Source organism: Haliotis rubra, unplaced genomic scaffold (assembly GCF_003918875.1).
Source record: "Haliotis rubra isolate DU_JTF1 unplaced genomic scaffold, ASM391887v1 Scf1033, whole genome shotgun sequence".
Classification (NCBI taxonomy): Eukaryota; Metazoa; Mollusca; class Gastropoda; order Lepetellida; family Haliotidae; genus Haliotis; species Haliotis rubra.
The window spans coordinates 20463-37230 of NW_025764930.1; the positions used below are offsets into that span (position 1 = coordinate 20463).

At 39.2% G+C, this 16768-nt stretch overlaps 1 long non-coding RNA gene across 1 annotated transcript; it reads right to left on the reverse strand.

The window, feature by feature from the left end:
- Positions 1-3483: 3483 nt before the first annotated feature.
- On the reverse strand, positions 3484-6554 carry LOC124273249. Its single transcript, XR_006897591.1, has 3 exons — positions 6456-6554; positions 3781-3870; positions 3484-3542 (listed from the first exon to the last, which is right to left on the reverse strand). It is a non-coding gene; the product is annotated as an uncharacterized LOC124273249 (long non-coding RNA).
- Positions 6555-16768: the final 10214 nt, after the last annotated feature.

Consider the following 16768-nt stretch of genomic DNA (forward strand, 5'->3'; position numbering starts at 1 on the left):
GAAATGTATCTGAATTTGTTATAATGTTTCCTTACCAGTCCAATAGCTCTGTCAGGCATATATTTTCCAGACATGTCTAGGTGAAGATTCAGAGGTCGGTGTGCCTGTAAACAAACATTGTAGTAATAAACACGAGTGATATAAAACCGTTGTGGTTGAGTGTTCTTCTCTTCCAGCCTACACTGTCAGTATGACACAATTTTAATGCGGATACAGGCGGGGACACACCAATATTCAACCCTATTAGTAGCTACATACGAAGTCGTATTGTTTCATTCAGTTGCTCAGAGTATATAACGAAAGCGGAAACCTGCCATTGGGTTCGTCATTTAGATATGAACAGATAATGTCATTTAAACAACCATAATCAACCACCCATATAACTTCAGCAATGTTTTGAAAAGAGGATTGCATTTTGGCAAAACTGCATTTTAACACTTACCTCTTCGTGTAGTCTGACACCAATATAAGAGATGCAATGTAGATGCAGCAGTACCGATGTTTGCAATGGAGTTCACGTCTTTGATGCTGCTGTACAGGCAGAAACATACAATGAGGAAGGAGCTGACGTAGCCAGCAGCGATGTGTCTGGACATGAGAGTACATGAGAGTACATGTTCAACCAGGTCTGTTAAGGATGCACGATAACCTCGAATGTCCTCAATATCTTCTTCTTTGACGGACCCTTCAGAAGCCCTAGACAGTCTCAGCGTGCAGTTATCATACTCATAAGTAAGAAGGAGAGAGAGATGGACAAGAACAGAAGCACCAACGAATTGTTCAGCACGAGTCAAGAAGTACCTGGACGTGTCACTTGTCATGATCATGCTTGCAATTGCCACACATCCGACTCCGAGAAGAGCCCAATGCACACACATGCTATCTTCACCTTATGCTTCAGTCTCGTTTCTACAACACAACTGTTAAACTGCAAGCGTATTTCGCGAAGACGTCTGTAGAATATGTGATCCTTGCTGAGACTGTTGGTACTGAGACTGTTGGTACTGAGACTCCAATAGGTTAAATATACAACAGTTACAATGTGACAAGGGAAGATACGATTTGCATCTTTGAAAGATTCAAGGTGAGGTGAGGTGAAATTGGGTTTTACGTCGTGCTTGAGAATATTTCGCTCATATGACGACGTGCATGTGTATGTGCGTCTGCTTGTACTAGCCCAGACTTAAGCTGTTTTTATAGCACTGAGATACCATTCCGCAGTGAAGCATGAATCCCCACTCAGACACATTATACCGAGCCGACCAGTCCTTGTTGTACCCATTAATGCCGAGCGCCAGGCAGGGACCAACAAGTACCTTATTTTAACGTTTTTTTGGTATGAGGCGGTCGGGGATCGAACCCGCGACCTTCTGCTCTCCGGGCGGACGCTCTAACCACTACACCACGGAGGCGGTCGAAAGATTCAAGACTTGAAAGACATGCATAATATAGTATCATGTGTATAAAGTTAAATGTGTAAAATATGCCCAGCATACTTATCCTGGAAACTACCATTAGGTGCCATTTTGCTGATAGCCCCATGATAACCCGAGCAATGTTGTCAATCTTTGGAAACCTGTCAATGTTCCCTGCACAACACCGGTACCATCTGTACATGTAGTTACATTATTTTTAAAATCTTTGACCTTATCAACAGATTGGATCATAAATACATGTTGTATTCTCTGTGCAAGTTGCATGTTATTATTCTATTCTCAACTCGAAGTCACCTGTATTCAGGGTGCATCATTTAATTCAGAAGACAGCTCAATACGACGAGATGTAAAACATACACAAACATAACAACATAAACATAAAAATACACAGACCTACTAATGACATTGCATGTTACTGGCTGAACAGTAAAACGTCCTTCGTAAAAAATATGTGATTGAGTGAGTGAGCAAGTTAAAATTTATAGTTACCTCGGCAATATGTCAGCCATTTCTTGACTAAAACAGGTAACACGTTTTGACTAAAACAGGTGACAAGTTAACCATAGTTAATATTACAGTATAATTATATCTTTCGACAAAGGACAGTAAAACAACTAGAATATCAATATCTGAAATATGAAACTAGTCTTTAGTTTATATACCTATTTGGGACCATACAATATGAAAAACGGACTATAGACTGTCAACAACTAATGGTAGAGCATCATACTAGGGACCATGGGGTCTTACAGTACATTTGCTGCCTGCATGAACCGAAGCTGGATTTACATCATCCCTTATAATAACGTGGGAAAGTCCAAAATGAAATATCCTGTCACAAAGTGCAATGAAGTATACAGATGTATATAATGTACAATTTCAAATTCCTCGGGCATAATATTAGACCGGTGGGCATGTTATAACCACCATCCTAATATAGACTAGTGGAACAAAATGTTCGCAGGACTCTTTTCTTGTTATAAGTAGCAACAATAGAGGGTACGGGTTAGGGAATTTTCGTCCTACATGGATATTTTTGCAAAAGTGAAATCATGCCCGTCAATACAAACATGTAAGGTGAGGGCATTAGGGAAAAAACTGTGCAACTATATAGAGCAATGATCCTCTCTAAAGGGCTCAATCATCAATGTCAGAGCCTGTAAAGGCAATTTAAAGTTATTACCGTTACCCGAGACTTTGCGTTGGAGTATTTAACACTTCTACGATTCATAGTTCAAATATGGAATCTGTTGTGCAGGACCTTCCATGAAACAACGTTATGTGGCGCACTGCGTAATCTATACAGCACATATCTATATTACGTTCTATTCAATAAAGTCCAGCTTATGAGTGTGAGGAACTCGACAAGATGTACAGGGTGGTTCTAACATTAACTAAATTAGAGAATCTGAAAGAAATCATCGTATTTATCAACAAGAATATTATGAATTAAGAAACACAGATCATACCATCACATCTATATGCACAGCTGGACCTAAGGATGGTAATGCATTTGCCAATGCCACCGTCATTGGATCTTGGTCTCTGACATCAAGATTATCAGATAACTGTTCCAGTGATCTCGGTACTGGCCAACATGACATCTTTTGTTGTTTGTCCCGTCATGTTCACATCGTTGGTAACACAGATAAACCAGCAATAAAACACTCTGTGACACCACTTGTTATCTCATTCGGTGATATAAATGAGAAATTGAATACGTCCAACTCAATATCCTTCTAGAAAATATTTTAAATGCTGGTAAACCGTAGCACATGTGTATATAGTATTGTTTTGGATAGGCACTCATTACAGCTTAGACACAAGCTTTAAATATTTATCTGTGATAGTCCAGTTCTTTCACTGTTCTTTGTCGACAGGTTTTATAGTCTAAACATATTATTAATGTATACTTGTTTCAGTCACGATTCGGTTGAAACGGACGATGTGACAAGAAATGACAGTCTCTCACTGAATAAAGAACGGCTCAAGTATTAGTCAGTCCCACTATATTGCCGTTGCGTTTCCAGTTGGTCGACATCCCTTACTTGATTCCGGTTTAAACTGGATCACAATGAAAACGTAGGTGAGGAGGGTACCGATGATCTGTTCAAACAATGAAGCAAAAGTTACTGATGTATTGTAGGGCTACAGACAAGCCTGTTTCAGCGAGTCTGGCCGGTTCCCCCCGAAGCAACGCAATTGGAGGATAAATACGAACATAAGAGAAGCTAAATGTGGATATAATGTCATATATTTACTGGACAAAAGAACTGTTTTACACTACAACCTGGAAAATACCATTGTGGATAAATGCGTGTTGAGTTATATGCATTCAACATACCGTTAAGATAGTGTCCTTCGTGATGGTCATGAGTCCTGAGGCACTGATTCCGATCTGACGTTGAGACAACTTGTTGGTGAACAGAGGGACCTAGATGTACAGATCGTAAGATAAATATTCAACTGACAACAGGCAAGGTAAACATTTCTCCACAATGTATCACATGTGCTTGTGGGGCACGACGGAAGCATTCATATTCATATCATAATCATTTGTGTATAAATATTTTGACCCTTAGGGCGCACCATAAATTGATTTTAGATATGCACGTGATTCGATCAAAGGCGAGCATTTTAAACTATTCCATAAAATTGCAAATCAGTTGATTTCGTTCTTAATATGCAAAGTTATTGGTACGGCATGTCAATAAGACCTATTGCAAGAGATGCTGTTTATCATTCATCGACTACTGACCGTTGGCCAGAAAACGTTAGCAAACTAATGACATTATGGACCGTCCACTACAAGTGACCTATGGAGGATGCCACACTTCTCAGAATCTCAGGATTTCACCCGTTCATTGCAAGTAGTGTGTTAAAACAGAATGACTGCCACATATTCGTTGTGTCAATAAACCAGCTATGATAGAGCCAGAGCATCTATCTACCTTAATGGACCTGCCCCCAAGTTTCAGTAAACTTTCAGAGAAAAGAAAATGCTATTTCTTAAAAGGACTAACACATAAACATCAATGAACACTGAACGCCTTCAGTGGTGATCGTGACGATAGTGTTTGTGGTGTGTGTTTGTGTGTGTTTGCTCGTGTGTGTTGTGTGTGTGCGTGTGCGTGCGTGCGCGAGCCACCTGATGACCTACGATGTCAAAAAACGTCATACATGGAATTGACTCTGCCCTTTGTGGTTTGATTTATGTGTAGGATAAAATGTATTCGAGGGATTTTGGAGATTTAAAACCCTTTAAGCCCGAGGGTTACGGGTTTTAAATCTCATAAAAACCCGAGGGGAAATGTTTTATCTAGTTTATAAACCGAATATCATTTTTAAACAAGTATATTTTAGTGTTTTTGGTAATCGAAAAAGATATGGCTTCGTTATATCATGTTGAGTGTCCCAACCAGCGCACGTTATGCACGTGCAGAATGTGCATAAAACAGAGAATCACGTGGTGTTCTGTCACATTTTTGTTGGACAGCGGTAGTAGCAGTTAGTCAAAATGAGAGTCGAACATTTTTGAGGATGATGAATTTAAAGCAGCCAGAAATAGTTTAGATGCAAGCATGAGGCGCCCTTCTAAATGTGGTTTGGGAGCTGCAAGTAGGAAGAAAACGGACGTCATTTCGACAGAGGAGGAGGAGGAGTGTTTGTGGGAGCAAGGCAGTCTTGGAGAGGACAATCCAAAACAACTTTTGGATACAGCACTCTATCTCTCATGTAGGTTTTAGAATGATTTCAGTACAACAGTTAACATTTTGAGGTGAATGATTAACCATCGAACAGTCTACATGTTATTAATTGCTTTATATATAAATGCCACTAAAATGCACAACAACTTTAGGTGTCTTTGTTTTTTAGTTTGGCGATCGTTCATTATCCTAGCTACTATGCAGGTGATCCGTATCTAAAAAATAAGTTTATGTTCTACTTGTTTCAGGCCTTCATTTTGCTCAGAGGGGAGGCAAGGAACACCGAGATTTAAGATTGTGGAACAACCCCCAAATCACTGGCCCACATCTTGATGCGCGAGGACATCGTTATTTGCTGTATAAAGAGGATAGCAGTAAAACGAATCAAGGCGGCACCAACTACCGAAAAACTACACCGAAGGAAGTGTGGGCATATGAAAACGGAAACAAGGATAGATGTTTTTTCAGGCTGTTTCAGAAGTACAAGTCTGTGTGGTAGGTAATCTTGATTCTTCAAAACCCTTGCATGCTGACATTTATGATAATTGAAATATAGGTTGAGACTAAGTTTGAATCTGTCATGTTCCAGCACTGCCGGAAAGGACATCTGACATCTTTTCGTTTAAGAAAACCTACTCCTGGCAATTGGTTCACGAAATGTCCAATGGGGTACAACACCCTACAGGGCACTATCAAGCGATTGTGTGAAGCAAGTGGGATAAGAGGCAAAAAAAATCACTCCCTGCGAGCTACGGCGCCCTTGCGACTATTCCAGGCTAACGTGGAAGAGAAACTCATCTGCAATCTAACAGTTTCGTTACTGATACCAAAAACTGATCCTCTTAATCACATTGTCGTCTTTTTGTAGTCAAATATTTGTGTCAATTGCAATCGATAATCTAATATTCCGGGGATTTCCATACAAAAAAACAACATAAAAAACTTAAAGAGAAGTAATCTTCTGCCATGACGTCACATGAGGTTTATAAGTTGGGGAAACAAAGCAGGGATTATCGACACGAGTCAGCCATCATGGATCAGATATCAGTAGAATTGTTCCCGACTGTGTCTGCCAATGTTGTATTCTGAAAATCATTCCATCCAAAGTTCATATATGAGGGGAGATTACAGCGAAGTGAGAAAGTGTGTTGCAGAGGTATTTAGTAAGTGTAGAATCCTTATATATTGAAGTCAGTGAAGCCAGACGCAGGAATAATTTTGATCAACAAACATACATGTATAATTAGAAGAACATATCCAATTTATTCAAGAAGAGTTGTCACTCAGCAAACAGTTACGATTGTTTTCTTACCAGTCCAATTACTCTATCTGGCATATTTCTCCCAGCCAAATCATGCAGAACATTCAGAGGTTGATGTGCCTGTATACAAACATTGCAGTTATTTACTTCAAAATAAATGATGAAAACCTCAGTTTTCACCAAGACATAATAAAAGATAGAAGAAAAAAGTTTTTAATGAGAAATTAAACTGTCAAAAAATGTTCTAACACCTTGAATTATCACTATTTCAAGATGGTTCGGATGACTTGTCATGTCCCAAACATCTGATAAATTAATGGAAGAATGGTAGAGACGGCAAAATTTAATAATGCCACTCATATGTTATAAAAATTAGCATTATTATAACATTCATTTGAATTGAAATATTGTGAAATCATGAAAACGGTTCACATGGGTTCGTCCTAGAAAGAAGAAAGCATTAGAAAAAGTCCAATGACAGCTTTATGAATCATGTCCAATCATAGAATCTATTTGTGATTATGTGTTCATTCAGTACATTTTATTTGTAGAATGCATCATTTTTCTGTATTATGTATGTCATTGTACACCTTTACAAGAATATTCTAACACTTACCGCTTCATGGAGTCTGACACCAGTATAGGTGAGAGCGATGAGATGAGTAATGGACGAACCCACAGCAAATGAGGTGACGGCCAGGTTCATATAAGTCTTGTCATCGTTGATGATGTTGTACAGACAGAAACACACAGCGAGGAAGGAGCTGACGTAGCCAGCAGCCACGTGTCTGGACATGAGGGAACACACATGTTCCACCAGATCTGTTAAGGATTCATGGTAACCTCGAATGTCCTCAATATCCTCTTCTTTGACGGACCCTTCAGATGCCCTAGTCAGTCTCAGTGTGCAAGTATCATACTCATAAGTAAGAAGGAGGGAGATGGACAAGAACAGAAGCAACATGGAATGGCTTAGCAGTGTCATATAGCCACCAACTATCGACGTCAAAACGAGTGACGACCAAAAGAAATAACTGGACGTATCTTCCATCAAGTTCACGATTATGCCATTGGCGAAACAGATAAATGCCGCGAGAAGCCCGATGCATACACATGCCCTCTTCACTCTCTGCTTCAGTGTCCTTGCTGAAACACAACTGTCAAAGTTCAACCGCACTTCTTGGAGCCGTTCACAGATTATGCGAACCTTGCTGTGGATATTGGTAATACGACCCCAATACGTCACACATAACAAAGATGAAATGTTACTAGCTAAGACAAGACTGATGTCCATGAACGATTCAGCTTTCGTATAGTATGGAATCATCTGGATAAAATACAGAATGTAAAATATGCAAACCAAACTTGCATATATCCGGGAAGCTACCAAATAGACGTTACACCTGTTGGCGGACCTCGGCTGCTGATAGTCCCATGATAACCCGGACAGTGCTATCAGTTTCTGGATACTTGTCAATGTGTCCTGTACATCATCAGTTTCACTGGATGAACCAACGGTATTTCTGAAAATCTTCAACATCTTCGACAGCTTATGAAATAAATAATCGTTGTTTTTGCTTTGTAGGCTAGGCCTTCAGTTCGGTCTGTTCTCCACTAAGTCTCACCAGTATTTGAAGGAGTAGTTTTAATGAAGATGAATTGATATTTGTGTTGAGAGTGATTGCTTACCTTGGCTGTAAAAAACCGATTAATCAATCAGTCAAGTTACCTGGCATAATTATTTCTTGTCAAACATTTCCTCACTTCTTCTAATTAAGCCTAAAATCCTTTAGCTGTGTTTGCTTTAACAAACCGGTAATATCATCCTCATTGAAAGTGTTCTGACAGTAGGACAACAAACATGAAGATCAATTCTTAACATAGCAGGGAAGATATGAAAACAACAAAATGGTATGAGATACTGCTACTAGTTATAGTTGTGTGATAATAATGAACGTGTTGGAAAGTTGCACTGTATCACAGTATACGTTATGACCGTAAACGATCTTCAAGAACGATAGGGGTAAGATAGGAAATTTCAAAGTTAATGGTAACTAATGTTAGCAGCGTGTTTTGCCGCTTCGATCTTCTAAACATTCATTATTCCAGTGGCGATCAGCCCTGTTTCACATGCAGCCTCCGATCACGTTTAGCCGACATGGTCCCGTATGATTGACTGATTGGCCGTGGTATTATTGTATGGATGGTGTACGGTTCAGACACAATATCCATATCACACGGTTGAAAATGTGTGTATGTCTACTTGAAACTTGGTATGGGGAACAAAAATATAATTTGAAAAAATCCCCTCACACATACTTGCAGGTTTCAATTACAGGATAGTTTAATTATTCAATTAATTGCTATCGTTCGTGGACTTGCTCTTGGGATGAAGTTCGTTAGTGTAAACAAGTGGATACCATTTAACTTTTCAAGGTTATTAGGAGTAAGCACTATACAGGTAGGGTCCTACAGAAATTCGAGAGTCGGTGCACAACACTTTAGGCAATGTTTACTGAGAGGCACAAGCTCGGCTGTTTGCACGGCGACGGTGGTGTTGGATAACGTGATTTCGTTCTGTCGTAATCTGGAATAAAGTCATATAGTAATGATCGGTGTATATCGCACCATTGAAATTTACGACGTGGACGCAAGTGCTCTGCTTCCATTCTTTCCACCAGCTTTACTCTGACAAAGCTCACATTCACAACATGGTGTTCAGCAAAATAAAGTTTCACATTACACCAGAATGTTGTCATTTCAGGTGTGTCACAGGCACACAATATATCGGATGAAGTAAACACTGTGTGACATGAACTAAACATCATGAACTTCATGCGATATACTGTGTACCTCTGATGTAGTGTATACCCGACGTGATATACTGTACATCACATGTACACAGTATATCTCATAAAGTATACACTACATCACACGTACACAGTATATCTCATGAAGTACACACTACATCAGAGGTGCACAGTATATCGCATGACGTACACACTACATCACACGTACACAGTATATCTCATATAGTATACACTACATCACAGGTGCACAGAATATCTCATGAAGTACACACTACATCACAAGTGCACAGTATATCGCATGACGTATACACTACATCACAGGTGCACAGTATATCTCATGAAGTACACACTTCATCACAGGTGCACAGTATATCGCATGAAGTATACACTACACCAGAGGTACACAGTTTATCTCATGAATTATACACTATATCAGAGGTACTCAGTATATCGCATGAAGTATACAGTACATCACAGGTGCACAGTATATCTCATGAAGTATACACTACATCAGAGGTACACAGTTTATCTCATGAATTATACACTATATCAGAGGTACTCAGTATATCGCATGAAGTATACAGTACATCACAGGTGCACAGTATATCTCATGAAGTATACACTACATCAGAGGTACACAGTTTATCTCATGAATTATACACTATATCAGAGGTACTCAGTATATCGCATGAAGTATACAGTACATCACAGGTGCACAGTATATCTCATGAAGTATACACTACATCACAGGTGCACAGTATATCGCATGAAGATATACACTACATCACAGGTGCACATAATATCTCATGAAGTATACACTACATTACATGTACACAGTATATCGCATGAAGTATACAGTACATCACAGGTGCACAGTATATCTCATGAAGTATACAGTACATCACAGGTGGACAGTATATATCATGAAGTATATATTACATCACAGGTACACAGTATATCTCAAGAAGGATACACTACATCACAGGTTCACAGTATTTTCATGAAGTATACACTACACCACACGTGCACAGTATATCTCATGAAGTATACACTATATCACAGGTGCACAGTATATCTCATAAAGTATACACTACAACAGAAGCACACAGGTTATCACATAAAGTATACACTACATCAGAGGTACACATAAAGTATACATTATATCACAGGTGCACAGTATATCTCATAAAGTACACACTACATCACAGGTGCACAGTATATCTCATGAAGTATACACTACAACAGAAGCACACAGGTACAGTATATATCATGAAGTAGGTACACTACACCATACACGTGCACAGTATATCTCATGAAAAGTATACACTATATCACAGGTGCACAGTATATCTCATGAAGTATACACTACAACAGAAGCACACAGGTTATCACATAAAGTATACACTACATCAGAGGTACACATAAAGTATACATTATATCACAGGTGCACAGTATATCTCATAAAGTACACACTACATCACAGGTGCACAGTATATCTCATGAAGTATACACTACATCACAGGTGGACAGTATATATCATGAAGTATACACTACACCACACGTACACAGTATATCTCATGAAGTATACACTATATCACAGGTGCACAGTATATCTCATGAACTATACACTACATCAGAAGCACACAGGTTATCACATAAAGTATACACTACATCAGAGGTACACATAAAGTATACATTATATCACAGGTGCACAGTATATCTCAAGAAGTATACAGTACATCACAGGTTCACAGTATTTTCATGAAGTATATACTACACCACTCGTACACAGTATATCTCATGAAGTATACACTATATCACAGGTGCACAGTATATCTCAGAAAGTACACACTACATCACAGGTGCACAGTATATATCATGAAGTATACACTACATCACAGGTGGACAGTATATATCATGAAGTATACACTACACCACACGTACACAGTATATCTCATGAAGTATACACTATATCACAGGTGCACAGTATATCTCATGAAGTATACCCTACATCAGAACCACACAGTTTATCACATAAAGTATACACTACATCAGAGGTACACATAACGTATACATTATATCACAGGTGCACAGTATATCTCATAAAGTATATACTACATCACACGTACACAGTATATCTCATAAAGTATACACTACATCACAGGTGCACAGTATATCTCATGAAGTATACACTACATCACAGGTGCACAGTATATTTCATGAAGTATACACTACATCACAGGTGCACAGTATATCGCATGAAGTATACACTACATCACTGGTGCACATAATATCTCATGAAGTATACACTACATCACAGGTGCACAGTATATCGCATGAAGATATACACTACATCACAGGTGCACATAATATCTCATGACGTATACACTACATCACATGTACACAGTATATCGCATGAAGTATACATTACATCACAGGTGCACAGTATATCTCATGAAGTATACACTATATCACAGGTGGACAGTATATATCATGAAGTATACATTACATCACAGGTAAACAGTATATCTCAAGAAGTATACACTACATCACAGGTTCACAGTATTTTCATGAAGTATACACTACACCACACGTACACAGTATATCTCATGAAGTATACACTATATCACAGGTGCACAGTATATCGCATAAAGTATACACTACATCACAGGTACACAGTATATCTCATGAAGTATACACTACATCAGAAGCACACAGTTTATCACATAAAGTATACACTACATCAGAGGTACACATAAAGTATACATTATATCACAGGTTCACAGTATATCTCATAAAGTACACACTACATCACAGGTGCACAGTATATCTCATGAAGTATACACTACATCACAGGTGCACAGTATACCGCATGAAGTATACACTACATCAGAGGTACACAGTATATCGCATGAAGATATACTACATCAGAGGTACACAGTATATCACATAATGTATACAGTAAATCACAGGTGCACAGGATATCGCATGAAGTATACAGTGCATCACAGGTACACAGGTAAGCCCTCCTAAATGTGTTAACCGGTAACAGAACTATGCTCAGGTTCAGTAGGTGTATGATTAAACGTACGATAATAATGTTCATAAAATTTATGAAGTTAGTATATTTGGAGGATTGTGTCTCCCCAAACACCCTGTGTGTCCAAAAAGAAACCCACGAATTTTCACAATTGCAGTTTGTCCACGTGCCACATGTCGGTATTTAATCTGCAATGTTCAATAAGGTTTCTGTCTCTATGGGACGTATTATTAAGTTTATTAGATACTCAGAGATGTCAAACTATTGGCATTTAAAAGACGGCAATAAATGAGGTGAAGGATGGCTCGAGTTCACGACGACCCAGAGTGACGGCGAATCAGGTCGGAACCGCCAAAGGAGAGTCAGTTTTGAGGCAACGAAATACGCATTGGCAGCAAAAACTGCTCAGCCAACTGTTGCCTTTAGTGGAGGCTCTCATGGTGTGTAGGTGTCTCGTATGACTGTGAACTTGACTTGGTCACAATACGTGGGAATTTGACGTGATAAGTATATCTAGGCAGTACTGGATCCAGTTGTTGTCCTCCATCTTGATAATCATCCAAATTTTGATAACTTGCCACAGCTTTCTTTCAAAATACTGTAGTGACTCACCTTCTGTGGCCAGCCATGAGTCCAGACCTGAACGCCTGGAGCACATCTGGGACTTTATTTGGCGACTGATACAAGTGGGAAGTTGACGGGTGATCAGTATATATGTACCACCTGTTCTAAATCTGGGTGAGTTTGAAGCAACTTTGCACAAACATGACGACAGGTTCCTCTGGAACGGATGCAACGACTACCGGGGGTATGCTATGTAGGGCATTTGGACAACGCGGAGGGTACACTAGATACTGATTTACAACGTTACTAGGTTACAAATACATCTTTTTGTCTCATCACATACACACCACGTTGCCAGATCCTCCCTCTAGCTCCATACTTGTAAGACGTATCATTTTGGGCCAAAACAGATGATTTGTGTATATTGTCATATCTATTGTTAAAATGCTGAAGGAAGCTGTTCTTTGGATGTTTACTTTAAACCAACAGCTTTACCGACGTGCACAGCACTGACGTTAGTCGAAATATACAACTTTGTAAAAATTAGCGGGGATGCTTCACTTCCTCCCAAGTGTAATATACTAGCGCCTGTATTCGCTGTGGTGTACATTTGTGTGCTTTGGACATATCACAATCCTTTAATTGTGGGTTACAATCCCGTTTGCCCTGATTATGTTTCTCAATATGCCAGCGCCACACGCGTCCCCGTTTCAAGAAAGTGATAGACGTCTGAAGCCTACATCACTTCCGGAAACTTGTTAAAGCGTCATTGACCAATGAAATTATAGTATTTTACATGAAGGGTTTCATAAAGATTAACATAACATAACATTACATTGAAATGGAACACTGTCGTTAAAAAGCGGTTTTAAACTCCTACTAACTCTATACGATCAGTGACCAGTAGAACGTGGTTTCAAGAGCGGAGATGTCCAAACATTACAAGAAAAAAACTTCAAAGCGATTGGCAAAAACACTGAGTTCAAATCAAGTAGATGATGAAATAGTTCTATTGCACAGACCCGAGACAGCATAGTTACTCGTTTTCAGTGATCGGGATTGAAATAGTTTTACTTTATCTAAACATATTAACTCTATCTTGTATTTCAGTCCGTTTGAAGGTTGTTTGGGCAGATAATGGAAACTGGATTCAGGATATCTAGCAATGATGATGTATATTTCCACAGCAACCAAGTCAACACGTTACAACATTGAACAAATGACCATAAATGCAAAAGCTGATCAAGTTATGCTGTCGTATCGTTTCCATTGTGTTGAATTCCAACCGTTGAGTCCGGTTTAAACTGGATCACGATGAAAACGTAGGTGAGGAGGGTACCAATGATCTGTGTGAACAAAGAAGGAAAGTTATTGATTTAGTGCCAGTTTAAAGCCGCACTTAGAAATATTCCAACTTTTGGAAGGGGAATGTTCAGCATGGAGTCAATCCGAGACAATCCAGGGATTGACACCATGAGAATAGATCTGGCAATTGGGAGGCCTAATTTTGGAAACTTGACTATAGTTGCAGCAAGATTGACATTTCCATGATCGTCTTTATGTCAGTAATCACAGCTTTTGTATTATAGTGCCTTGTAACCATTAATGCCACCCTATTTGTATTGACTTGCACACTTAGTTAATCTTAGAATAAGTTGTTGATTACATATCAGCTCCTTTTTGATTGATGGTTTACAGCGGAGTCTTTCATGGAATGATTTCTAGAGAACTGCTGCAATAGTTTCAGTTTGTGAAGCAACCCGTAATAACATGTATAAAGCTACTTATGCCTGACAAATCGATCCAGTATCTTGCTTCTTAGGGAAAGCAATAGTTGCTGAAGAGCAGTGGAGGATACATTTCGCTTCTTTTGTATAAATCGGTCATATTCAATCGTAGTACAAGGTAGGTTTATCTGAATAAATAAACACCTGTGATATAAAACCGTTGGTTTTGAAGGTAACTCAGTGGTTGAGTGATCTTCACTCCCAACCTACACCCCCTGTAGTGGAACACAACTGGAAGGTTGACACAAGTGGAAGCACAGCATTATTCACCCCTATAAGTAATGTCATAGGAAATCGCATTATTTCATTTGCACAGAGTTGTTGGTATTTATTGGGTTCGTTATTTAAATATGAATAGCAAATTTAACTACTAAAATTGAAACATTGTTAATGTAAATTGTTCAGAAAAATACAATCATAATCAATCTTCCAGATCATTTCTGCAATATTTTGAAAGGAGGATTGCATGTCGACAAACATTAGTTTCATCACTTACCGCTTCGTGTAGTCTCACCCCAATATAGGTGATATACAATGTGGAGATATACAGAGCAGCTGCAGCAGCTGCAATGTTCGAAATTTGATTTCTCGTCGTTGATGCTGCTGTACAAACAGAAACACACAGAAACAAATGAGGGAGGAGCTGACGTAGCCAGCAGCCACATGTCTGGATATGAGGGTACACACATGTTCCACCAGATCTGTTAAGGATGCATGGTAACGTCGAATGTCCTCAATATTCTCTCCTTTGACGGACCCTTCAGAAGCCCTGACCAGTCTCAGCGTGCAATTATCATACTCATAAGTAAGAAGAAGCGAGATGGACAAGAAGAAAAGTAATATGGAGTGGTATAGCAGTGAGACATAGCCAGAGATTACCGGCGATAATACAAGTCACTGGATGTGTCACTCACAAAGCTAGTCATTAAGGCACTGGATACACAGGAAAATGCTGCGAAGACCAGAAGACATACACATACAATCTTCGTGGAATGTACGAACCTTGCTGTGGGTGTTGGTACTAAGAACCCAATAGGTTAGACATAACAGAGTTGAGATGGTATTTGCTGAGGGAAGTCTTTTCTCTGTGAACGATTCAGCTTTTGAAAGGTATGGTATCGTCTGAATAAAATGCAGAATAAGGAAAATGAAAACCAAACTTGAATATATCCTTGAAGCTACCACCGATCTTCTGCACCGTTTGGCTGACCTCGTTTGCTGGTAGTCCCACGATAACCCGGACAATGCTATCAGTTTCTGGATACTTGTAAGTGTGGCCTGTACATCATCTGTTTCACTGGATGAACCATCGGTATCTGGGGAAACCTTAGACATCTTTCACAGACTGGATACTAAACGTACCTTGTGTCTCTTTGTAAGTTAGGCCATCTGATAGGCCGGTTTTCAGAATTTGGATTAATACAGTCAATACACCACTCAACAAAGCACTGAATGTACACGTCGTCCACAAACGGTTGAAAATGGAAATAGGTAGAACGATGTGATATGGCAATCGTTCTAAGTTAAGAAAATCCTTTAATAGACATTTGATGAATTGCACGATCTGAAGTGATTAATCAATATTGCATGATTCTCGGTGGAAATTTCATGTTGGCAGAAGTTCCAGCATGAAATTATGTTTAAACTTTAAACTGACGTTCTGAAACACCAATCTCTGTAATCTGGTTCATTAGACCAGTCTAGTCCAACCTGTTGATCTCTCTGTGCGTGTGTGTGAGAGAGAGAGACAGTGAGAGTGAGAGAATGAGTTTAGTTTTACGCCACACTCAGCAATATCCCAGCTATATGGCAGTGAGAGAGAGAGAGAGGTAGAGAGAGAGAGAGAGAGAGAGAGAGAGAGAGAGAGAGAGAGAGAGAGAGAGAGAGAGGGCGTTACCGTGGAATTATAGCTAAAACAGGATGCAATGGCGAATTAGTAAGTATTTAGAGTCTGTTATTAAGGTATTATTGGGAAGATCAATTCTAACCCGGATCATTACGAGTACCATATGATAGACGTCACAAAGGACGTTTAGTGGTTTTCTGTCATCTAATGCAAAATATGTCGAAACTCTTTCGCCTTCAGTGGTAATGTTTTGTCGAGAATGGAGTGGGAATGTTCTTCGGCTCCCTCTTGGCGATGTAAAAAATGTTAATATATTC